Source organism: Rhinopithecus roxellana, chromosome 5, assembly GCF_007565055.1.
Source record: "Rhinopithecus roxellana isolate Shanxi Qingling chromosome 5, ASM756505v1, whole genome shotgun sequence".
Taxonomy (NCBI): domain Eukaryota; kingdom Metazoa; phylum Chordata; class Mammalia; order Primates; family Cercopithecidae; genus Rhinopithecus; species Rhinopithecus roxellana.
The window spans coordinates 93356675-93382941 of NC_044553.1; the positions used below are offsets into that span (position 1 = coordinate 93356675).

General features: G+C 40.5%; 1 protein-coding gene and 1 long non-coding RNA gene across 4 annotated transcripts in view; one reads left to right on the forward strand and one right to left on the reverse strand.

Annotated features, from left to right (window-relative positions):
• PPM1A (protein phosphatase, Mg2+/Mn2+ dependent 1A) overlaps positions 1 to 10038 on the reverse strand; it is a 46974-nt gene extending 36936 nt beyond the window's left edge. The window contains exon 1 of one of the 3 annotated variants that reach the window (XM_030930072.1): positions 9577 to 10038. The gene's annotated coding sequence lies outside the window, so the exon portion shown is untranslated. Of the gene's footprint in view, positions 1 to 8780; positions 8847 to 9576 lie in introns of those variants that run through there. The other 2 variants (XM_030930073.1, XM_010363118.2) reach the window with 2 other exon arrangements.
• A 3351-nt stretch (positions 10039 to 13389) lies between these two features.
• LOC104662164 lies at positions 13390 to 19211 on the forward strand. Its single transcript, XR_747949.2, has 2 exons — positions 13390 to 13498; positions 16456 to 19211. It is a non-coding gene; the product is annotated as an uncharacterized LOC104662164 (long non-coding RNA).
• The last annotated feature ends 7056 nt before the right edge of the window (positions 19212 to 26267 follow it).

Below are 26267 nucleotides of genomic sequence, written 5' to 3' on the forward strand. Positions count from 1 at the left end.
GTTTCGGATAACTTGTCTTACTAGTTACGGATAACTTGTCTTACTAGTTTTGGATAACTTGTCTTATTCAAGTTATCCAAAACTGAAGAGGATTCAATTCCTATTTGCTACTTTTAAATCCCTGCATAGTTGAGGATTTGGACTCAGACTAACCCAGAAAACAATAACTGACTTCCTGATCCAATCTAACCTTTTTTCTCTCGCTTAAAACTAATAAACAAAACCCCTCACATAGAGCATTTACAAATGTTTGCTGGTAACCTTATATACTTAAGTTGAAAGAAAGGAAAAATATAACTTGTTAAACATTTAAGATGGTAAAACGTTCATTTATATACAAATACATGGGGATTCTAAATATTTTACATATATGAAATGTCCCTGCTGAAAAAAATGACCAAAAGCATTTGCCTCTAACAGACTTCTGTTGATATAATCTAACATTTTTCAAAATAGAGTCACTCACTGAGTTCATTAATTGTGACATGAGATGCTTTTTGTGTAGGGAGACAGATGCTGAGGAAAGTAAGAAAAAAACCTTTTCAAATGAAAGTTCTATTTAATAGCTTAAAAAATGTGTAACCACCTACCTCCTATACTTGAATAGCCACACCCCAAATCACATGGCCCAAAATGAACTTCTCAGCTCCCGCCACTTCTTAGTTTCACGTCTCAGGAAACAGATCTATCCTTAGTCATAAGCTCAAAGAATCCTCTATTTCCCTTATCACAGCACTTACCTGGTGAATTATCTCTCACTTTAGATTTTAAGATCCAGGAGGAGGAAAGAGATCATGTCTTTTTTGTTCATATTTAGCACACGACACTTGACAAATACATGAGACAAATGAATAACAGCCATTATACCCTGGCTTCTCCCTTGTCAACACTGATTATCGTCTATCCAGGAAAAGGTATTTTCAGAGAAGCTGGCCTAACAAACTGTATCCTACCATTTTCCATCTATAGAACACATGGTCGTCTTTTATCCCTACAAAAATATCATAATGGATTTCTAAAAAGAAAATATTGGACCCTAAAAGAAATCCATGGCTTAATCAAAACTTGATTTTCAGACTACTGCTCATCAATGACTTTAAAAAGTTTATCAACATCATTAGAGACACACTCCCATTATTGAAAAATGCCACATAACGAAGGGAACAAAAGATAAAAAACGTAGTTATGACACATTTTCTTTCCCTGAGCTATTTATTTATTCATCTGCTCATTCATTCAACATTCATGGATGGATTTTTTCTAAAGTTTTCTCTACACAAGAAGCCAAGTATAAAGTAATTCAGACACAAATTTCTCAGAGCTGGGAAATCCATTTTCAATGTATTCTAGCCAAAAATATCTCTAACTTAATCTTGGAGTTTTACTACATAAAACAAGTAATACTATTTACACTTACAGAGCTACTTATTTTACTGACTGTAGCAAACCAAAAAAGATCACACTAGATGGCTGACTAGCTGAAACACCTGCTTACTGTATCAAGAAGCATTTATGCAGAAAGAGAAAATGAAGATGGCAGATACGGACTAACAGGGTAAGCTGTGGGTTGGTCACAAAACAAAAGCTGCCACTTCTAAGATTGGCCCTTTGGCATCCAAAAGGGCCTTACAGGCTCTCAGAAAGGATAATACCCTACTGCTTTACAAAAAATGAAAATTTTATTTACTATCTACTTAACATTCTGAGGCATGATGGTATACTGCAAAGATGTTTTTCTACAGCCTGGTAAGTTACGAGATTCTGTTTGGAAAACGAAAACAAAAAAATATATAGCCATACCTTATCTTTTAACATTCACATTTTCATTTCTGAATTTTGGTAATAAAGGTAAGCACACTTCATCTTTATACACACAGTACCACATTTGATGTTATCCTACCAGTCACGCTAAAGAAAAAGGTAGTACTAAGAATCCAAGACATTCAAAGTTGGTAATGAATTATATTCTTATTCTTTGAAACAGTACAATACACAATTATTAAATAACATATTCTTTAAAATAATTAAGCCACCTAAAGTATAATTAAAAAAAGAATGCTTACTTACATCCCTGCCTGAGGTGGTCATATCATAGATGAATACAAAACACCAGCCTAAATTTAAAGTGAATTATACATGACCCATGCTTTCTCATAGTCTGTTATATTTCCAGCTCACATTCAATTTTCTGTCATGTGTTCATCAGAAAATGAACAGGGAGACTACAAAAATTTAACAGTCATATATTGATAATCTCTTTAAAATGAATGAAACAAGACCTGTTTTTAAGAAATTTATTTTCAATAAACACTGAAGTTTCCATTTATAGTATAATCTCTATTGTAAACTCAGGTAGCTTGTGTTTAAGACTATCTTAGACTCGCTATTTCATTTGAATAAAGGATCAGTGAAATAATTTATATTAGGGGGTTACAAAGTAGTAAACATGAATAAATTTTAAGTCGTAAGAAAAAAGTGTGTATGGCTTGTAGAACTAATTGTATTACAGCCATGTCACATACTTTTTTAATATTAAAAAATGTAATAGCTCTTCTTGGGGAAAATTTTTAAAGGGAGCTAACATATGATAATATACTTTTCAAACTTAGTGTACAATGCCACCTCAAATCCCAACTGAATCACAAGATTCACTCTCTGGGTACAATGGAACAATAGTCATATCCTTCATGTACAAAGATTTTCTAACCCATCCCAATGGCCAAGAAACTTACTTTCAGCAGTAGCAATGAAACTGCATGGATCAACCAATTATTTTTTAAAAGTCCAAGGACATGTATTAGGCTTCTGTTACTAGCTCTGAAACTCTTGGCAAATAACTGCTCTGTTTCAATTTCCTCATCTGCTAAGATATAGGTAGTAACAGCATCTAGCTCATAGGGCTGCTGTGAAGATTTAATGAGATAATAATTGAAAATTTATTATAAAAGTCCTTGGCACATAAGTGCTCAATAATGACAGTTATCATTGTTAGTTGCCAATGTCAAGGTTAGGAAAACATAAAAGGCACACAAAGAATCAAGAGGTCTCATTAGCATTGTTCTCCAACAAATGGATCTAAGCAGGCACTGACTGAGTATATGAAATTATCCATTTAAAAAGCCAATAAATTTTACTATGTATTTTCTTTATTTTTTCTTTTTTTGAGATGGTGTCTTGCTCTGTTGCCAGGCTAGAATGCAGTGATGCGATCTCGGCTCACTGCAACCTGTGCCTCCTGGGTTCAAGCAATTCCCCTGCCTCAGCCTCCTGGGTAGCTAGGACTACAGGCGCATGGCCACCATGCCCGCGCCACCACGCCAGGATGGTCTCGATTTCCTGACCTTGTGATTCGCCTGCCTTGGCCTCGCAAAGTGCTGGGATTACAGGCGTGAGCCACCACACCCGGCTTGTATTTTCCAAACAGTGAAAATAGTCTAGCATTTTGATAAGCTTGAAAGTCTAGCTTAGAGGTTTATTTGAACACAGAGTATGCATATTATTAGATACTTGTTGGGTTCAAATTAGGTCAGCTGATAGTTATCTCTCTTTAACACATCATCTAATTCCTGTGATTCCAAAATTCCTCTCTGGTTAAAAGGACACAAAGTTCATGATAATATTTGCAAATGTAAAATACTCTGAAAAGAGATATGTGATTATAAATGTCCTGTTAACCCTCAAAGCCAAAATGCAGGAAGTTAAAATGATGCCTGCAGGTCCAGAATCAGTCACCCTACTCTTCTACATCAATATAAGAACACTGCCACACTTCAGATTCGTATTATCTTCACACTTAAATATCCAGGTTCGGAAAAAATAACATACAGGAAGCGAGTCAGAAACGTCTGCTACAATAAAGCTTGTAACTACTGCTACTACCTCCTCCTACAACAATCACTTCCACTCCAGGTAGATTTTGCTTAATATTTACCAAATATATGAATGTCTACTATCCATAAAGCACTGTGATAGCCGCTAGCCTTTGGGTAAAGTAAAAATTTATTTTTCCCTTTAGAATTAACTAAATGCAATTATAATTTAAACACAAATACCTAAAGGTAAAACATATGACAGAAATAATACGCAGACATTGCTTTAAGTACAGAGAAAGGAGAGATTAAACACTCTGGGGGTCAGAGACGACTTTGTGGAAGAAGAAATACTAGAAATGAGCTTTGCTTAAAGAGAAAATCATAGCTGGAGAAAGAAAGAAAAGAATTCCAGACTGCACATTAGTAACAACAAAGATCCATGGAGAGAAAAGAGTGTGTTCCAGAGATAGCAAGTGTATTAGTTTGGTTAAAACAGATTAGTCTTGAGGTCCAATCATGGAAAGTGTCAAAAGCCAAACCAAAAATTCTGAACTTTATTCCAGAGGTAAAAGGGAGTCACCGAAGTATACTGAGAGAAACAATATAATGAAAAACCATATTTTAGAAAGAATGTTGATGGTTAATAGAATGGGGGAGGAGATGCAGTACAAGATGGTAGCAGGAAAGAGACCAGCTAGAATGCTAATATCTTGGTTTGGGTCTGCAGTAGTAAGACCTGCAGTATTCCAAGACAATTTTTCAAACTTAACCTAGGACTCACATATAAAGCCTTAATGTCTTTTATAAAGACTCCATTTTTAAAAAATGGTAATAACTGAGTTAATCAGAATGATTTAGTTTCCTTACTCTCTTGCATCCTTTCCTGTAGCAATGATATCTTCCTGCTCATTTCTCACCATAAACTGTAACTCCTCTTCAAGATACCAACCCTTGTCCTTCCTTACTGACTGATCATTCGAGCCTGAACATTCACCTTTGCTTTATTACTGTTACTCTTTATCCGCAATTTAACCATCTATTCCCACCTAATCATTAACTCCAAACCCTTGACGTCCTGCCAGTTTTGCAGAGCCAAATAAAGCTACTCATACTCAACTTTCTCTTTCTTCTATTACCTCTTAACTTTTAGTCTATTCAAATGCAAGTGCTCTAAATTCCCAGAGTTTACAATGTCTTCTAAATTTTCTACTCAATCTCTAGTTTGGCTTCCAGGCTCACTGCAAAAGCTATACTGAAAGACAACCCTCTCATACTAAGCAAGTCTCTATACTCCTAAGTATCTCAAGATTTCATATACTCAATAATAACAGCTACCATTTATTTGGCACTTTCTTCATAGTAGAAAATATCTCAAGTGATTTATATAATTATTTTTTAAATCTTTAAGATAACCTTACGACAAAAGTATTTCCATTTGACATAAAAAACAAACAAAAACAGGTTTAAAGAAATCAAGTAGCTTACCCAGGAACACCTGGCTAGGAAGCAGGAGAACAGGGACTCAATCTCTGTCCTAACTTTCAAAGGTTAGTTTTATCACTATGTCCACCATGGGGCCCTTCAATGTGGCTCTACTGATTACATCTGTTCAGAAACATTTCCCTAGATCCTTCATTAAGGATAACAACCACTGGAGAATTAACATGGATTCCATTCCTTAATCTAAACAATGGTAGTTGAGGACATAAAATGTTTAGCTTTGTTAACTTCTGAAACTTTGGGAATGAGAAAATGAACTTAATTTCTTAAATCTTTTCCGAATGTTTTAGAAGAAAACATTAAAGTCTTGCACTGGAAGACTTTACATAAACTTACATGGACTTGCTTAACTCTAGGAATCTATGAATCGTAAGTGTTAATGTTTAGCTTTTGAAATTTTGGTTCCTGGTAATAAGGAGGTTCATCTAATTATGAAAAATCCACTCAGTAATATCTTGAAAAATACTTTTATATCTACCCAGATCTGATCCTGGCATGTTATTTAGGGTCTCTGACCCTGTATTTCCTTATTTATAAAATGAAGATAACATCATATATTTTAGAGGGTTATGGCAAAAAAATTAAAGCCTAACACAAATAAATGACCAAGAAAGTATGGCTTTCATTACTTTCTTCTGTATCTAAAAGTAGTTTAGCCTCAAAAGATTTTAATTTTAAATCTTATCAGCCACAAACACTAATCGCGTTTAATCCAGATCTTAAATATGGATACTACATACACTTGGTCAATGGATTCCAAATGAACAAATTAAGAATTATAAAAACTAAAGATCCCTCTTTTATCACACATTTACTCAAGGAAAGCTTAAAACATCTCTAATATTATAAAAACAATATCAGAGTCTAGTTTATTGATACACATTAAAAGCCTGTACCTTTCCTCAGTTTCTTAAAAATATAGTTATAAAGTCTATTACATTTCAGACAAAGGTATACAGAAACTTGCCTCTCTCAATTGTTTACTTTCTCTAGCTCTGACCTGCCACAGCAAAAGAAAAGCCAGGTTACGAGATTATCTAGGAAGTACATGGATAGCTAGGACATTCAAAGGTCAAAATCATCAAAGAATATATTCTGGAGACTCAGAATGAAGTATAAAATTGTTATGTAATATGGAGAACATAAGACATTAGAAAGAGTGAAGAGTAAAGAATATAATCTTTTGATTTTGATATAGGTTAACCCAAGTTTATTTCATATATGAATGGCTAATAATCCCGGGTCAGTTAATTTATGTATCTTGGCTAATAGCAAAATAATAAACACAACTTAATTTTAAAATTTGTTTTTTGAGATGGAAGACAGGACACATTGTGACATAAAATTACTACCCAACATAGAAAACGACACAACTCTTACCCAGTTGCCTCACCATACCTTCTCCCCTTCTCCAAGGTTTATATATTTCACAGGGCCATGCCTTATTTTATCTTCTTGCTTAACTCTTACAAAACCCTGCCAGGGTCAATTTTCTTACATGGCCGTCTCTTTCTCCTGATTTAAGGATGGAAAGTATTCAAGAGTATAGTGACTCAGAGTCAGGTGCCCAGGCAAGAGTCAGATAACCATTTGAGAGGATCATCAAAATACCACCTTGTTACATTATTTCTACATGACCATAGATTTACATCTTAAAAAATTAATCCAGTTCTCATGGGCATTTCAGAGATAACAAGTTCCTTGTGGATATATGCCACTCTTTGATTAAAAATCACAAATAAGCACACACACACAGTTAAAGCAAAATCAGCTGTACATTCTACTAGCTATTAGAGTAAACAAATGGCCTAGGTATAATCTGAACAAACTCAAAGACTATAGGTATTTAGTAACTGCTTAGCAATATTTACCACATGACAAAATGATGTTGCCACAGAGTTCTTTCAAAAACAAATGAGGTATTACAGAATTTTCAAAGGTTTAACAAGATAAGACTCAGCTTGAAGTGACAGAAGAAACCTTCATAATGTGTTTTTATAATGTCCTTCACATCAGACTACCAAGGGTCCTGTGCTTGTTCAAACCTGTAGTCTCAACCACCCTTTGTCTCCCATGAAATCTCCATCCTCCTCCCTCTCAAGAGTTTCTCTACACATCCCAATCCCAAAAGAAAAATCAAGAATAGCTTACAAGAATACAAGAACAGCTTTTCTAAAGAACCATCACCAACTTAGAATTTGTTAAATAAAACAGAACCAAGAAAGAAATCCAGCCTTAGAACACTGAAACATCTAAGTGCCTGACACATAACAGGTATTTATTTGGCAAAGGTATGTTGACTAGTCACACAATATTGATAAGAAAATTTAAAAATGTAATAACTGGACAGTACATGTGATAATCTAATCTGCCCAACTGGCTTTACTGATTTGGAAGCTGAAACTCAAAAGGTTAAAGGACTTGTCCATGGACACAGATATTTTGGAGCATAGCCATGACTAAACAATCCTTGTCTCCTACTGCACTGTTCCCTTCAACAGGTCATATACCTCAGTCCTTCATGTAAAAATATACAATATGTACACAAAATACATAAAAAGATACCAACAAAATAAAAAGGAATTGGATGACTATTATTTCTCAAATATAATCGAGGTAGCTAACTTCAAACATTATCAGTCTTAATATACCTTTCCCATAATGTAATTACTTCACTGATCTAAAAATGTTTTATGATATCAAATTAAAATGTCTTAAGCAACTGCCATGTGGTGCAGGAAGTTCATTATAGTTTCAATAATGTGGTACTGCCGTAAACTTCCAGGTTAAAAGTAATCATCCTTACATGACTGAAAGTTTAATCAGATACATGTAAGTTACACATAACAAGAACAAAACTGTAACACTTGGAAATGTTACTTTGTGCTTCAAATTATTTATTGGAAAAGAAAGCATGAAGTCAATAAAAGTAACATCTAAGAACAGAAAATCTCCTTATTTCAATTTTCTCATTTGTAAAATAAGGAGTTACAGAAATACAATCTTTGGAAAAGGCCCAATATGTAGCAAGATAAAAGTATAAAAGTGAAGTATTCAAAGAGAGTTGGGGACCAAGCTCTGCTAAATTCCTGAGTGCTCTGGAACCCTAAGTCTCAGCAGAGTGGTGTTTCAATAAATCCCTCCACTTTTCGGAGGGAAACACACTTAGTAAAGTGGTTGTGTTTAAAACCCCAACGTGCAAGTTTGAAAGACTGTTTTACCCAACAATGTCTAAAAATTTCTAATTTCTCTCAATAATGTCAAAATCATTTCCTTTGAGAAAATGATACCTATCTCTCACACTCTTCCAACCACTTCTTGAAACACATTCAGCTCATTATTCCAATTAGCAGGAAACTCGGGGTGAGGCGGGGGTAGCACACAGATCCCATGGCTTGGACAACTGAAGCATGACCTTTGTGGATTTGTAAGTACCATGTGGTGTTTGAGGAGAGAGAGGAAAAATACCTCCGGTGATGAACTTTTCAAAACGTATCTAAAACTGCAGTTGGTAGAAAGCTCTCCACAGCCAGCTGTCTTTCAAGAAAAGGATCCAAGTTTAATTAAAATCTACAAGCAGAACAGAACCATACCTCAACCAAGCTCTAACATCAAGAAGTTTTACCCAATTTACGTAGTTAAAAGGATGAGAAATCCGAATTTGCTTCAATGGATTTGTTCGATGCCTTAATAATGAATGAACTGGAGGCATCACTCACTGACTTGAGTTCTGAAGGAGCTTCTCAGCCCTGCCCCCTGTAAACCCTTAAGCAATTTCTACAGAATTAGGTTTTTCGAGGCTAAGCCCGATTCAAAAGAAATCTCCCCGCCTCCCTCCCAGGGGCCAAAGCCCAGGACAGAAGGGGCGGCGCGCCCGGGAGGGTAGGGGCGGGAAGACGCCCCCTCCCCGCTCGGGAAAAGTTCCGCAGGCCGCTCTCCGGCCAGGCCGGCCCGCGGCCCTCGCCCGCTTCGCCGCCACAAACACCCCTCCCGGCCGCGGACGGCCAGGGGGTCGCGCCCCCTCCCCGCGCCGCCGCCACAAACACCCCGCCCCCGCCTCACCGCCACCGCCCTCGCCGAGCGTTAACCCCTCGCCGCCCGCCGCCCGGCTCGGGGGAGGAGGCCAGCCAGGGGGTGGAGTTGTCGCGTCTCCTCCCGGGAGCGCCCGGGCAGACGCCCGGCTTGTTTACAGGCCCCAGGCCTGCCCGCCGCCGCCGCTGCGCAGGCCCGCACCGCCCGCCGTCGGCCCAAGCGCCGCACTTACCCGGAGCAGCCGCAGGCGGGCAGGTCCCTGGTCGGCCGAGGCGGCGGCAGCGGCAGCCGGGGAAGGGGTCACCGCGGCGGCGGCGGCGGCGGCGGCAGCCAGGGAGGGGGTCACCGCGGCAGCGGCGGGCCAGGTCAGGCCGGGGAGGGGGCGGAGGAGGGGAGGAGCCGGATTGCGTCCGGGCCCCCGGCTCTGGGCGCCCTCGCGGCTCAGATCATCCGGGCGTTGGTGAGGGAGGCAGAGAGCGGGTCCCGGAGGAGGAGGAGGAAGAGCCGAGGACTCATCGCTTTCGCGCCTCACCTGTCTAGCGTCCCCCCACCCCCCCTCCCCAACCACCCGTTCCGGAGCAGCAGCCGCCTGAGAACCCGAAGCTGCGGGCCGGACCGGCGCCCAGACCACTGCTCGCTAGCTCCCGCGCGCGCTCCCGTCCCTAGCGCCGCCGCCGCCGCCGCCGCCGCCTCTAGCGCGGCCCCGCGCAGGCGCGCTCACGACCGCGTCGCCCCTCCCCCACCCCTCCGCTCGCCCCGCCCCGCTGGCTCCGCCGCCGCTACAGCTGCGGCGCGGCGAGCAGCTACAGAGACCCGGATGTCTTTGGGCAGGAACTGCGGCGAAGGCTGGCGGGCGGGGGAGGGGCCGCCACAGATGACGTCACTGCCCTACCCAGCCTCTGTCTCCGCTGCTGCCGCCGCTGTCGCCTTGCTACCCGGAGCACGAGGCTGAAGCCGAAAGGAGCGTCCGGATCCCGGATAGCAGCGAAGACTCGGGCCTTCACGTTCTGGCGCCAGGGACTGGACAGAATGTGCGACAATTCAGTGCCCAGTAGATGGACAGCCCCTCCATGCCTGGCCCTTGGCCAAGTAGGGACTTGGAAACTACCCCTACGGCGTCCGCGCCCCTAGCCTTCTACCTGCCTGCAGATACAAACCCCACTCCCTGCGAAGATGGTGTACACGCAGCCCCGATCACAGACCCGGAGCTGTCCACCCTTCTTGGGCGCCGTCGCGGTCTGGCCGCTGCCCTTCGAACCCATGATGGATCCCAGGCAGCTGCCGGACCCCCCTACCCCAGAGTCCCACGCCTCTAGAGCCTTCCTCTCCCAGTGACCCCAGGAAGCCCAAGCAGGTGCCACGGCCACACACCTCGCGTCCCGAAGGGCAGAGACAGGCACACTACCACCGCCCACCCACGTGCGAGTGCAACTGATTCACGCACGGGGCACATGCTCTTTCTGGCAGGTTTTCCCTCTGTAGCTCAGGGGATTCCACATTGTATTTATTTGCACATGTTAGATAATCACGTGATTCTGTCCCAGGGGACCTCCAGCGACCTCCAATGAGGTAGGTGAAGGAAATAGGATTTTTCAAAATCAAGAGAATAATCAGAAACATAACAGCTGCTTCTATCAAGAGGTAGAGATGAGCTAAAGTTAATAGAAACTGCACGTGCCGGCTGCCAAAATCCAGTTCAGCTAGCTAGAAAACCCGACCCACGCTGCTTGCAGACGCCGGGTATAGAATGACAAACCCTAGGCAGCCAATGAATCGCAGCCTAGGAGCAGTACATCACCAGCATGGGTTCCCATTGGCTGGGGTGCCCTTCCCTCTCTTGTCAGCGGCTTAACCAGTTCACAAATTTAACCTACACATTCACAAGAAAAGAAGTTATAAGAAAAGTCCGTATTTTTAAAAGATGTTCTGATGCACACACAAAACAAAGACTTCACTGTAGAACGTGGTTCTTCTACTGGCTAAATTGAGTTCTGGCCAGTAAAAAAGGTAAATTTATGTTGAAGGCCTCTCTGTTTTACTTGAGGAACTTACTACAGCAATTTGCACCTTACTACTTTCTATCTCCTAAACCATTTTGTTGCCCCAACTCTTAGATCAAAAGCAAACTATTCATTCTTTCTGGCATTCAGCAAGCATTTAGCTGCTTTTAAAGTTGTAAAAAGCCATCTCCAATTTTATCAACATGACTTTGGGGAAGGTTCTGTTTCCTTCACTTTTAGACCTAGAACCTAACAACAGGATCAAATATATAATCGCCAGTAACTGGCAAACCAAATCTTCAAGGAACGCAAAAATTAGTATCTTTGGGGTTAGAATTTCTCAGAAGAAGATGAATATGGATCATTTCCAGATATACAAAATAAAAATAAAATTCACTATGCATTTGGTCTCAGTATCATCTGAGACCATTTCCTAATTCTCCACATACCTCCCCACACCCCCCCAAAAAAGAAATTAGATCAAAGATCTTTGAAACGCTACCTTCTTGGAATCCTTAATAGTCCAGACAAGTAACAGCATGAGTAGCGTGCTGGTGGACTCATTAACATTCTGAACTAGAAAAGCTCATGTGGCAACCATTTGGAGCGCTCTTAAAAGACAAATTTTCTTATTCGTAAGCAGAAGCTGGGTCACTAGTGACAGTAGTGGACCGTAGAAAACTTGAAAAGCCTGCCTATCTTTCTGCTTCCTTCCTTTGGGCTTCCACACCTTTCTTCTCTCTGTTCTGCACTTGGAGAATCTGGGTCAATTGTAGCAGAAGAGGGAGAGAAATAGAAAATATGAACAGAAAGAGATTTGTAAGGAGTCTACACAGTGTACAGTCTGCCGATGAAGCGGCACCTTCCTACTATTTTTTATTTCTGAATACAGCTTGCTGGGACATTTTGGTATGAACTGGGAAACTCATGGGCAACAAGATTAACATTTTAACATTTGAAACAAAGATATAAATATTGTCTGATTACCTCTGTTTAATATCATATCCCCTTTTATTAAACCTTATGCTAAGGTTGGGGGACTAATAGAAGGGAAAAAGAACATTGAAAAAACAGGATTGAAAGTTCTCTTCTGAGCTGTAAGACTTTGCCAGGCCTCCTACACATATTTGGGATGTTCATAGTAAGATTTTAGTGGGAATATATTGCCATGATAACATTTTAGTAATTTTTATAGGTATATTATAAAATTATCCTGCTCTGCTTTGGAAATCTGTTTATATTTCAATTAACAAAGAAAAATATTATCTACAAGACTGGCTTTAAAGTCCTGAATTTAGCGTGTGTTGATAGCCTAGTAATTGGGAGGCTTGGGGTGAGGACAGGGGTTGTAGTGTGGAGTCTAAAGTTCAATCTGGTCAGCAATACTTTCTTTCCCTTTCCTCCATAATTGTGACTTAAAAAAAAAAAAAAAGGTTTACATTCCTGCTCCCAAATTACTCTCCAGGAGAGTCACCCTTGAGGCAGACTTACCTGGACCTCTCAAAATATATGTCAGTAATGTGAGTGACTCCCTCAGGAGGCTAGTATTTGAGAATACCCCTCACTATCCTTTTACACTGAAGCCAGTCACTACTTGAGAGTTAGAAAGCCAACCAGAACATAGGTTCAACAATTCCTTCCTCCCTCACTACCTGTTTTGTATTTTTTTCTCTCACACATCCTCTTCATTTGGTTTCTTCTTTTCTCATTTCTCCTTCTCTCTCTTCTCTTTTTCTTCTCTTCTCTTTTTGCCTTCTTCGCCCTTCTCTTCCCCATTCTTGTCTTCTCTCTTTTCATTAGCTTAGTACAAATTGTAGCTTCTGCTACCCATTTTGTCCCAGAGCAGAACATGCAAGCAGACAGTGCCCCAAATGAATTTCATTCAGGGAGAGGGTGTACCCCCTACTTCGGCCCTCCTTCCTCCCTCCCCTACATCATAATATGTTATGAGAAACTTAGCTGCGTAGAGGACTGTTACAGAATGAAAAGGATTAGAGAATCCTGTCCTGTGTGACATCACTGGGGCAGCCCTGTTAGGGCGGGGCAGAGGGGAGCAGCCACCAGTCTTAGGCTACCACTGTGGCTCATCCTGGGGCCTGAGAGAAACCTGGGCAACTGTGAACACCACAGGCCAAGCCTTGGATAGTCTTTAGGGTAGGCTTTTACTTCAAGATAGCCGTATATGGCCACAGCCTTACAATACTAGCGTGGATCTTGTCAGATAAGTTCATCTGTTCATCAGACAGCTATTGTGCACCAAGCACTATGTGGGACACTGGAGGTAGATAATGACATCAATGGGCAAGACCTGCCCACAAAGAGCTGACATAATAATAAGAGGCATAGACAAATAAGTCAACAGATAGGCAGGAAATTACATACTGTGATCCACGCTGTGAAGAAAATAAATAAGGAAACAGATCGGGGAGATGACTTGAGACAGGTGTTCAGTGCAAACCTTTCTTTTTTTTTTTTCTTTTTTTTTTTTTTTTGAGACGGAGTCTCGCTCTGTCGCCTAAGCTGGAGTGCAGTGGCCGGATCTCAGCTCACTGCAAGCTCCGCCTCCCGGGTTCACGCCATTCTCCTGCCTCAGCCTCCCGAGTAGCTGGGACTACAGGTGCCCGCCACGTCGCCCAGCTAGTTTTTTGTATTTTTAGTAGAGACGGGGTTTCACCATGTTAGCCAGGATGGTCTCGATCTCCTGACCTCGTGATCCGCACGTCTCGGCCTCCCAAAGTGCTGGGATTACAGGCTTGAGCCACCGCGCCCGGCCCAGTGCAAACCTTTCTAAGAAGGCAGCATTTGATCTAAAGGATGAGAAGGAGTCAGCTTCCTAATCAGGGGAGAACTTTCCAGGTAGAGGGGTCAGCATGGGCAAAGGGTCTGATGTGGAAAAGAGCTTGGCAGAGAAGAGTTTTCTACAGCCCAAAGACAAGTTCAGCAAACTCAAGGCAAATAGTTTATAGTCATTTAAGTTTCGAGAGTGTTTCAATGTGGACATTAGGAATATTTAATTTATAATCAAGAAACCACATTTTATGGAGGGGTATAATCCATAGCAAATAACTTGGTGAGTTGATTTGGTACAAAAAGCAAAGCAACTTTTAAAAAAATAAAAATTAAAAATAGTCTGGGTGCAGTGGCTCACACCTGTAATCCCAGGACTTTGGGAGGCCAAAGCAAGTGGATCACTTGAGGCCAGGAGTTCAAGACCAGCCTGGCCAACATGGGGAACCCCCGTCTCTACTGAAAATACAAAATTAGCCAGGCCTGGTGGTGCACACCTGTAATCCCAGCTACTTGGGAGGCTGAGGCAGGAGAATCGCAGGCAGGAGAATCGCTGGAACTTGGGAGGTGGAGGTTGCAGTGGGCTGAGATCACGCCCCTGGACCCCAGGCTGGGTGACAGAAAAAAAAGCACCTTTATTCACTATTGAAATTGAGAAGCATTCCATAACCCCAGGAAAGACCCGTCGGACAATCCAGCAGCAGCTAGAAAAGAGTGAATTATAAGCTTCAAATAAAGAGTTTTCCTCGCAATGTAGGTAGCTGTTTGTTTAAGTGGTCTTCTTCAGAACAATTCTTCTGGGTGTTTTCCGTCTATTCTGGGCATTACCGAAGATCTCAATCTAAATCATACCTTTGAAAGTAGCCACACACTGCATCCTTAACAATGGTGGCCTGGTTGAAAACAGTGATGAAATGGTCATCATAATAAAGCCTTTTATCTGTACCTGACTCTGCAGTTTACAAAGCACTATCATACAGACTAACCAGTTTAATCCTCTCAAAAACCTTTGCAGGTAGACAAGGCAAGGACTCTTAATCTCCTCCTTTACAGAAGAGAAAACAGGTCACAGAAATTCATGACAGGTACCCAGGTTTGTCCCCTGTATGATACTGAGCATCATCGCTTTTACATGCTGGTAGTAAAGGCAGCAGGAGTGGAAAGAGTGCTGAACTTAGTTCCGGTCAGTGGTATGGAGAGCTGGTCTGTACTGGCTCATGACAGCAGATTATTAAATTTTTCAGGAATTTTTCCTGCTGTTTGTTAAATACTCTTTATTAAAAATTAAATGATATAGGCTGGGTACAGTGGCTCATGCCTATAATCCCAGCATTTTGGGAGGCTGAGGTGGGCAGATCACCTGAGGTCTGGAGTTTGAGATCAGCCTGGCCAACATGATGAAACCCCATCTCTACTAAAAATACAAAAATTAGCCAGGCGTGGTGGCAGGAGCCTGTAATCCCAGCTACTTGGTAGGCTGAGGCAGGATAATTGCTTGAACCCAGGAGGCAGAGGTTGCAGTGAGCTGAGATTGTGCCATTACACTCCAGCCTGGGCGACAGAGTGAGACCCCGTCTCAAAAATAAATAAATAAAAATAAAAGTAGAAATAAAAATTAAATTATATAAACTTCCAATGAAATAAATTTTAAACAAAGGTACTATGTGATAAAAACATCACTTCCAAATTATGTTAATACATTTTACTATTGTCTTTGTTCTTTAGGCAATTTACATGCATTGTGTCTGCATGGTAGAAATTCCCTATAATATGTGATTGTACATCTCTTCCCAATGCCACATTTAGTGAGTTTCATTTGGTAGCTTGATCAGCAGACACCACAGATGAGGGCTTCACTTATTGCTTTGTTGGTTGTGGGCTAGACCAGGGGTGTCCAACTTTTGCTTCCCTTGGCCATATTGGCAGAAGAAAAATAGTCCTGGGCCACACATAGGATACACTAACATTAATGATACCTGGTGAGCTAATACAAAACAAAACGAAACAAAATCACACGCACACACAAAATCTCATAATGTTTTAAGAAAATTTACGAATTTGTGTTGGGTTGCATTCAAAGCCATCCTGGACTGTATGCGGCCCACAGTCCCAGAGTTGGACAAGCTTGGTCGAGGCTTAAGTGACAGAGAAAATGTTTTATGAAGATTAAATGTTAAAGACATGTTGTGTCTATAACTGTTACATTGTGAATAGCACAAAAACATTCAATTTAGCAATGAAGTCACTCACATCATTGACTAATAAGCTCTAACATACATATTTGTTGTTTTATTTTTATCTTAAATGAATATATTAACCAATAGCCGTGTTGGAACTACATTTGGAAGGTGGTTGTTAAACATTTCCCAGCACACACCTGGATCTACATCTGCTGTGTCAATTGAACCACTCACTGGTTCTGTGACCTCAGGCAAGTCATTTAAATTATTAGCCTTGGTTTTATCCTCCACAAAATACTTCCTCCTAAACTGTGTTGTGAAAATTAGAATAGATGAGGCACCCTTGGAAAGATGACTGACGCGGTTGGTTGCCCCACCACTTCCCACTACTTGGCAGAGCCTCCTCGTTTGCAGATCCTTCTCACACTACAGCCTGGATATGGATGCATGCTCTCTCACCCTCCTTTGTAGCTTAGAGCAGAGCATACCAATCTATGTGCCAGCATACCCTGGTATGTCTCAGATGGGTCATAGATGTGATAAGGTATTGATCCCTTAAACCCTTGGGACATTCAAGTGAGGCTGAGCTGCTAAAGCCATGGGATGGTATGACTGGCCACAAGCAACATTACCCAGGTACCCCTCTGTGTCACAAAAACTTTGTCTTTCTATTTGTGTCATGGTGTGAAAAAATTGAGAAGCACTGCCTGTGGACATAGAGAGGTAGCCCAATTCTGGATAAAGGGACTTGAGAAGTCTTGAGGGGATAGAGGGGTTTTCTTCCCTGATAAGAAGAATCACAGGAGAGAAAATGCCTTCCTCAGCCATGTGTTGTTATGTCTGTATGTAAGCCTGGAATTTCAGAGTTATCTTGCAAAGAACCAAGGTAATGTAGAGAAAAGAATTGATAGCAAGTGGCTGGGTCTTTCACATTGTAAAGCCATTGAGCCATCCCTGCAATTGCCCACCTTGGGAATTTATTTTTAAGAATGGTAATAAATGCTCCTCATTGTTTAAACTACTTTGATTTTTGTATTTGGTTATTCATAATTAAAAACACCCAAATACAATAGAAGAACTGGTACATCCCTGACACCTAATGAGTGCTCAGTGTGGTTAGTTAATCACCAAATTAGATCTTTTGCCTTTAGAAAAGCTGCCATGGTCAAATGTGTGTTGATCCTATTTTTCTTAAATATTTAAGAAATGTGTTCAGTAACTAGATTAACTTTTAATATTTATCTTGATTCTCTTCTAAATGTGTTTTTACTGTATAATAAAAGCAATTAATTGAACAATGACATCATTTTAAGCCTAAGAGCAACTAGATACAAAGATATTGATATGCGTTTTCTCTTCTTGAAGGATCTAGACAAACTGGAGCACCATTACATGGAAAAGGTTAAAGAATCAATGTTCTGCAGAATAGAACTGGAATCAATTCATGGGAATTGATCCAGAGAAGATCATTTTAGTTCAATATAAAAAGAGGGCCTAGAATGTGCCAAGCTCCATACAATGTCCCTCATGAGTGTTATTTAATTCTCACAACAACTTTGCAAAAAAGAAACTATTTTTTTCCCCCATTTTACAAAGGAGGAAGCTAAAGCTGTGAAAAAGAGCTATTTTGCAAGCCTAGGACCATCTGATTCCAAAATTCCCACTCTTTCTGTTGCAAATTCTGGCTAAGCTTTCCAGAGATGACTTGCTTTCCCCTTGAGGCCCTTTCAGTGCATTGTCCCATGGAAAACAAAAAGCCCAACAATGACATCTTTACCAAAGATGCCTTGGGGAGATGGGAGAAGAGTTATAATGCACATTACACAGCAAAATATTTCTTAAGCTCCATGTAAAATTGTTTTTATCTTAGAGTTTTGCTTCCAGCAGTCACTTCCTCCATTCTCCTGCTCTCTTCACATAAAGAAAACTTCTATCCTGCCTTCTCCTAATACACTTTCCTGCTTTTTTTTTTTTTCCTGCACATTTCTTAAAAATCCCACAGAAGGCAAAAGCTAAGGCAATATCCATCCACACCTCCACCCACACCGCATGTCAGTGGAGAGCATCAAGTCATCCTGCCACTGGTAGAAACACGGCAGAGGCCTCTTTGTAGAGAAGTGGCAGGTAGAATTCAGGTTAGCACCAGAACCTAAAAACTCCAGCTCCTTTGGTAGGTAGGGGCCAGGCTGGTAATATAAATGTTAGATCAGGCTGGGTCTGACACAATAGGGATCAGTAGAGCATACTTGTCACATCTGAAGGCATTCAGAAAAATAATAACCTTAAAACATTTTAAACATGTTGGAGTCAAAGAGGATACCGCTTGACCACTGTATGAATTTGAGTTCAAAGACCATCTCTCTTTTGCCTAGGCTGTGGGCTGGTTATTTAGCCTCTCTCAGACTTGATTTCCTCTTCTGGAACAGGGAATATCAACTACCCTGCAGTAATAAATGAGATCCTGTACATAATGCCCCTACCACATTGCCTGACCCAATAATGTGTACATAAATAAGAAAATGTTCATGCCCTTTGCCCACTTAAAATTTTTTTTTTCTTGTAAATTTGTTTGAGTTCTTTGTAGACTCTGGAATGGAGCTGGAAGCTGTCATCCTCAGCACACTAATGCAGGAACAGAAAATCAAACACTGCATGTTCCCATTTATAAGTGGGAGCTGAACGATGAGAACACATGGACATATGAAGGGGAACAACACACTGGGGCCTGTGAGGTGCGGGGAGAGCATCAAGAAGAACAGCTAATGGATGCCGGGCTTAATACCTGAGCGATGGGTTGATCTGTACAGCAAACCACCATGGCACACATTTACCTATGTAGCAAACCTGGACATCCTGCACATGTACCCTGGAAGTTAAAAATAAAAGTTGAGAGAAAGAAAACATAACTACTTTTAAGCACATAGTGTAATTTTTTTTTTTTTTTTTTAGACGGAGTCTCCTTCTGTCGCCAGGCTGGAGTGCAGTGGCGTGATCTCGGCTCACTGCAACCTCCGCCTCTCGGATTCAAGCGATTTTCCTGCCTCAGCCTCCCCAGTAGCTCGGATTATAGGTGCCCACCACCACTCCCCGGCTACGTTTTGTATTTTTTTAATACAGACGGGGTTTCATGATGTTGGCCAGGATGGTCTCAATCTCCTGACCTCATAATCCGCTCGCCTTGGCCTCCCAAAATGCTGGGATTACAGACATGAGCCACTGCCCCCGGTCCATGTATTTTTAATAATACATTGTAAATGATTTGACATTATCCATTCCATGTTTTATACAGGCTTAGTTATAGATTCACTCTACAATTGCTGGTTGTAGGGCAAAAACTCATTGTTTTCAAGACTTATTTTAACTTCTACTCCTTCAGTTTTGTGAGTGGAATATGTACATATGACCTATAAGGGATCTAGGGAAGACAAGGATCCTCTGCTGGAAAGATCTGCCTCCCTTAGCATTGCTCGACCCCTTTTGTGTGAGTTTTCTCCTTCATGCCATCTGTACCAGAGGTGACCATTTGGTTCTGAATCCAAACTCTACATTGTTCTTCCTATAGTGGTTCAAAAGAAAGACTGTAAGCCCTATTTCTATATTTTATACAGTATTTATAATTTTATGTTATAGAACTTGAGTCACCATGTATTTTATTCGTTCAGTAGATGTTGAGCCTCTAGAATATGCCAGGCACAGCTGTAGATGCGGGAGACACTGTGGTGAAGAGGAGAGGCAGCTTTCATGGTGTTTACCTGAGATCAACAGAAAGCAAACAAGGTCAATACAGAGAGGGATAAGTACTGTAAAGATTGCAAAGCAGAGTATGACATGGGTGGGCAGCGTGAGAGAGGGGCTGAAGGAGAGGTTACTTTAGATGCTCAGGGAAAGCCTATGAGAGGAGGTGGCAGCTGGGCAGACCTGAATGACAGGAAGAAGCCACCTTAGAGTATCTGGGGAAAGAATGTCCCAGGAACGGGCAGAGGCCCTGTGGTGGAAGTGAGCTTGGCATGTCCAGGAAAGACAATTCTGAGATGTCTGGGCATGCTGAGGAAAGGAAGGTATGATATAGGCAGCGTGCCTATAGGCCACAGTAAGGATTTTTAAAAATCTTATTCTAAGTGTGATGGAAAACCACTGGAGGTTTTTATGCAGAGTAATGACATGATCCGATCTGTGCATTGCTCTTGCTGCACTGTAAAGAAGAGATTTTAGGAAAGCAAAAGTGGAGGCAGAAAAATCCTTTCATGTCAGTTTAATATATCCTTAAAGAGAAGGCGAAATTTGCTTTTAGCTTTAAATGACATAGAGAGATTACATTTTGGTGGTAGGAATGTGGTCTTTTACAGAGCTTTTGTTACTGGGGTTCATGTTTCCATTTTCTGGGAACTATTAATATATATGGATATTTTTGCCTGTAACTCAAGTAACCTTGGTTGGTAAATTTCGTAAAATGTTGCAAGAAGTATCTTGTGGGAAGGCCGGGTTAAGTGTGGGTAAAATAGAAGCTCACTTAAGTAGTTCAATTTCAGGTCAATACTTGTTACCCCCCAAAATATTCTCCAGGAACCACTCAGTACTCTCCCAAACACATCTAATATTCCGTAAATTAATTTATGCCTTGTGCTATCCAGTGAAGATGATAGTCAAGATGATAGTCAAAGTTTTGAGATCCTTTGCAGAGACAAGTTTTAATAGCTGGGAAGCAAGCTGCCTTGACATGTATTGATGAGATGGGGTAAAATAAATTAAGAAAGGATTTAGTAAAGACCTCAATAATGCCAAAGATGAATTCAACTTCTTACACACTGTGTTCAGATTTGTTGTTGCTCATGGACCTATGGAACAAATACATACACTTCATATGTTGAGTCTTTGTTGCTATTAGATTTTTTTTTTTTTTTGAGATGGAATCTCACTGTTGTCAGCCTGGGCTGGAGTGCAATAGCACGATCTTGGCTCACTGCAACCTCTACCTCCCAGGTTCCAGCAATTCTCCTGCCTCAGCCTCCCAAGTAGCTGAGATTATAGGCGCCCACCACCACACCCTGCTAATTTTTTTGTATTTTTAGTAGAGACGGGGTTTCGCCATGTAGGCCATGCTGGTCTCAAACTCCTGACCTCAGGTGATCCACCCGCCTTGGCCTCCCAAAGTAGTGGGATTACTGGCATGAGCCACTGCTCCCAGCCTAGATTTTCTTTATTTCATTTAATGGTCTTAGTCAGGGTTCTCTAGAGGGACAGAACTAATGGAACAGATATACACATAAAGGGGAGTTTATTAAGTATTAACTCACACTATCACAAGGTCCCACAATAGGCCATCTGCAGGCTGAGGAGCAAGGAGAGCCAGTATGAGTTTCAAAACTGAAGAACTTGGAGTCTGACGTTTGAGGGCAGAAAGCATCCAACACGGGAGAAAGATGTAGGCTGGGAGGTTAGGTCAGTCTCTCTTTTCACATTTTTCTCCCTGCTTATATTCTAGCTGTGTCAGCAGCTGATTAGATGGTGCCCACCCAGATTAAGGGTAGGTCTGCCTTTCACAGCTCACTGACTCAAATGTTAATCTCCTTTGGCAACACTCTCACAGACACACCCAGGATCAATACTTTGTATCCTTCAATCCAATCAAGTTGACAGTATTAACCATCACAGTCTATATTGGTAGTCTTCAAAGTAAACCCAGAATAGCCCTTTGGAAAAGAACTATAACTAATTTTATTTTTAATTTTATAACTAGTACATTTTAGCCACCCAATAAATATTTCATAATAAAAATTATTATGGCCATTATATTACAGCTGCAGAATCTGTAGACTCTATATGAATGAACCAAAACAGCAACTTCCATAACACTGTCAAATTCAGCCTATGCATTAGATGGTGTAAATCATAAGCCACCAGAAAGAATAATCCATCAAACCAAGTATTAGTTAAGAATCTACTATGTGTCAGTGGGCGTGGTGGCTCATGCTTGTCATCCCAGCACTTTGGGAGGCTGAGGTGGGCGGATCACTTGAAGTAAGGAGTTCGAGACCAACCTGGCCAACATGGTGAAACCCCATCTCTACTAAAAAAAAAATAGCCGGGTATGGTGATGGGCACCTGTAATCCCAGATACCTGGGAGACTGAGGCAGGAGAATCACTTGAATCCAGGAAGTGGAGGTTGCAGTGAGCTGAGATCATGCCAGTGCACTGAAGCCTGGGTCACAGAGCAAGACTCCATCTCAAAAGAAAAATAAAAAAGAATCTACTATGTGTCAAACATCATCAAACGTAGATGGGAATGTAAAAAATAGACAGTAGTGCCCCCTTTATCTGCAGGGATCTGTTCCAAGACCCTCAGTGGATGTTTGAAACCGTGAATAGTACTGAACCTTATATGAACTATGTTTTTACCTATATACACATACCTATAACAAAGTTTAATTTACAAATTAGGCATAGTAAGAGATTAACAACAGTAACATAAGAAAGTCGAACATTTATAACAACATCCTGTAATAAAAGCTATATGAATTTGGTCTCTCTCTCTCCCTGTCTCTCAAAATATCATATTGTACTGTACTCACCGTTCTCTTGTGATGATGTGAGATGATAAAATGCCTACATGAGAAGATGAAGTGAGGTGAATAACACAGCATTAGGCTACTATTGACCTTCTCATGATACATTAGAAGGAGGATTGTCTGTTTTGGGTGATTCTAAATCATCAAGCTATGAAACGTCAATGGTTGAATATCAGGAGCCGATGATGTCTGGAAATTTCTCTTTAATATTTTTGAACCACAGTTGACCACAAGTAACAGAAACTATGGAAAATGAAACTCCAAAGGGGGGACTACTATATTGCAAACTATTTACCAGGCTCTAATATATATCATATAAATGCTATTATAAATATCTGTTGGAAATAATTTGTTGTTCAAATGATACTTTATGACCATTCTAGGTTCTTAAAAGAAATAATAAGATATATGCATCTGAACTTTTAAAGAACTGTGTGTACATTTCTTGGGGGACATAAAAGTACTGACCTTTGTTCAAGTAGGCAAGATACACAAAACTCTCATGTGTTGTCAGTCACAATAAAAGCATGGAAAGGTTAAAGGGAACAATGTGAGTACTTGAAACATGCGATGCCAAAAGAAAAATCTTGGCCTGATATAAAATACCAGTGACTTATATGGCCTGGTGAGTCATGTGTATCATATCTGGGTTATGTACCCATAAATATTGGCTTGAAGGCAGTCAGACTATTTAGACTGTCATCACTAAAATCATCACGTCACTTCTGCCTAAATTGAAAAGCAAAAACTGAAATACAGTAGCACACTGAATTGACAACATATAAAATTTCTGCTGTCCTACACTTAAATTCCCAAAGGCAATATTACAAGAGGGTGTTTAAAAGCCCATGAAGTACTCCTTGTAATTCTATCTCATTTGGATGTATCTTTCTTAGTTATTTAATGTTAGTTGGAAACCTCTAGGGGCAAGAATTTTCACTGACTTCTCAATACAATTCTTTAGACTGATGTAAATCATAACCCACCACATCTGAAAAGAGCCAAGTTAATCAAATACCACATATACAAAGAAAACATAGTGTGTCAAACCCTATTAAAAATGGCAAGAAATGTAAATAATAGCTACAATTTATTGACCAATTGCCATTTCTTAGAATCTTTATCAATCCTGACGATATCCCTTCAAGGTAGGTGTTATTGCCTATATTTTATAGATGAGAAACAAAAGCTCACAGAGGTTAAGCCACCTGTCCAAATTTGTAGAGAAAATGAGTAGATAGAATTTGAACCCTGTCTGATTCCAATTTTTGCTGTTTTTTAATAAATATATAAAGCAGATAAGATTTTAGAGGTTCTTTAGAGTTGGGAATTTTGCCTATGGGAGAGTTGTAAATTATTATGGCTAGAGGGAAGACTGTGACAAACTTATTTTCTCAAAATAGCCACAACAATATTTCTAGTCCTGTATGCTCTTCTAGAACACATGTGTTCTAGAACATACATGTTCTAGAAGAGCAATTCCATTTCCCCATGATGAGTTGGAATAGATGCCCATTTTCCTTAAAGTTAGGTATGCATTTGTAACTGCTTTAACGATAGAATAAGGCAGAAGTGGCACTACAGAACAACTGAGGTTAGGTGTTAGAAGGTGTTAACTAACAGAAGACAGAGAAAATTGCAGACTAAGGACCTTAGAAAATCTACTTCATAAAAGCTATTAGAACACTGGCAAAATGGTCACAATCAGTTTTTTTTTAGAACTCTGAAAATTAGATTATGGGCTTGTGGCAATATCAGAAACATTTATTCAAGAAAAATCATTGAATAATGGTAAGAACAGTGAGTTTTGTTGTGTTTTAACTTGCCTTATTTCCGTACTCCACACACTCCCTCTCCCAGTTTCATAGTATGCTTAAAAATGAGCAGCCTGCAATTACAGCAAAAATTAGCAGCCTGACAACCATTGGAAGATGCAGAATAGGAATGGGGCTCCTTTAAAGCCCCATCTCCAGAGAATTGTCATTGTTTGACCTGCCCGGTGGTTCCCTAGAAGACCCCATTCTCAAGGCTGCCTTTATTGACATGACTCAGAGCTTGCTCAGCACAAACAGCCTTTACCTTCCAAATATTTATCAAAAATGTTTAACGATTGTTTAATGTCATGGAAACCTGAAGCAATGGATAACAGCTGAAGCAAACAATAGGCTAACCAAAAAGCTTAAAAATAAAAGTTGGAGAATAATGTGTCCATAGGGGGCTTTGAAAAGTGCCAGGCATATTCCTGAGAATCTAGAGGGCTATGTGAATGTTTAAAGCTGTGTGTATGCCCAGGGATGTGTACATGGTCGTGAAAGACCTGAGAAAGCCCTAAGCTGTCACCTCTGGCTAACTTTAAGGGTCCACACAAGCAGGCAATAAAACCTAAGGCAGAGTTGTATACTGCCTGATTGAGTGTGTCCCAATATGTACACAGAGCTCCTTAACAAGCACCGGGAGACTTATTGTTTCTGAGCGTTCAAGGAAGTTTCTGTCCCAGGATTAGCACTACTAAGCTAACTAAGCAGAGACTTCAGTAGTCACACATGACAAAGAATGCAGACTTTATAGAATTTGTTCGGAGAAGTTGCTAAACAAACAACAATAACAAACCCCTGGGAAGAGAAGAGAATCTGATTCCTAGAGTTGCCATGTTACATTATTTAAAACATTTATTTTCAACAAAAAGTTACAAGACATGGTGTATTAGGGTTTTCCAGAGAAACAACCAATAGGACGTGTGTGTGTGTGTGTGTGTGTGTGTGTGTGTGTGTGTGTTTAGCCTAAGAAAATGGCTCATGCTATGATGCAGGCTGAGAAATCCCATGATTTCTGCCATCTACAAGCTGGAGGTCCAGGAAAGCTGATGCTGTAGCTCCAGTCTGAGTCCAAAGGCCTAGTAGTACTGATGGTATAAGTCCCAATTTGAAAACAGCAGAAGACCAATGTTCTAGCTCAAGCAGTCAATCAGAGAGAAAACGCTCTCTTCATCTGTCTTTTTGTTCTATTCAGGACCTTGACAGATTGGACGATACCTACCCATATCAAGAAGGCAATGTGCTTTACTCAGTCTACTGATTCAAATGCTAACCTTATCCAGAAATATCCTCACAGACACACCCAGAAATAATGTTTACTAAATACCTGAGCATCTCATGATCCAGTCAAGTTGATGCATAAAATTAACCATCACCTATGAAATAAAACCAGAAGGTATAATTCATACATCAGAAGAAAAAACTGCAGATAGAAACTATCCTGAGGGAAAATCAGGTATTGGACTTACTAGACAAAGGCTTTAAATCAGCTCTTTAAAATATGTTCAAAGAATCAAGGAAACTCATGTCTAAAGAACTGAAAGAAAGCGTGAGAACAATGATTCACCAAAAAAA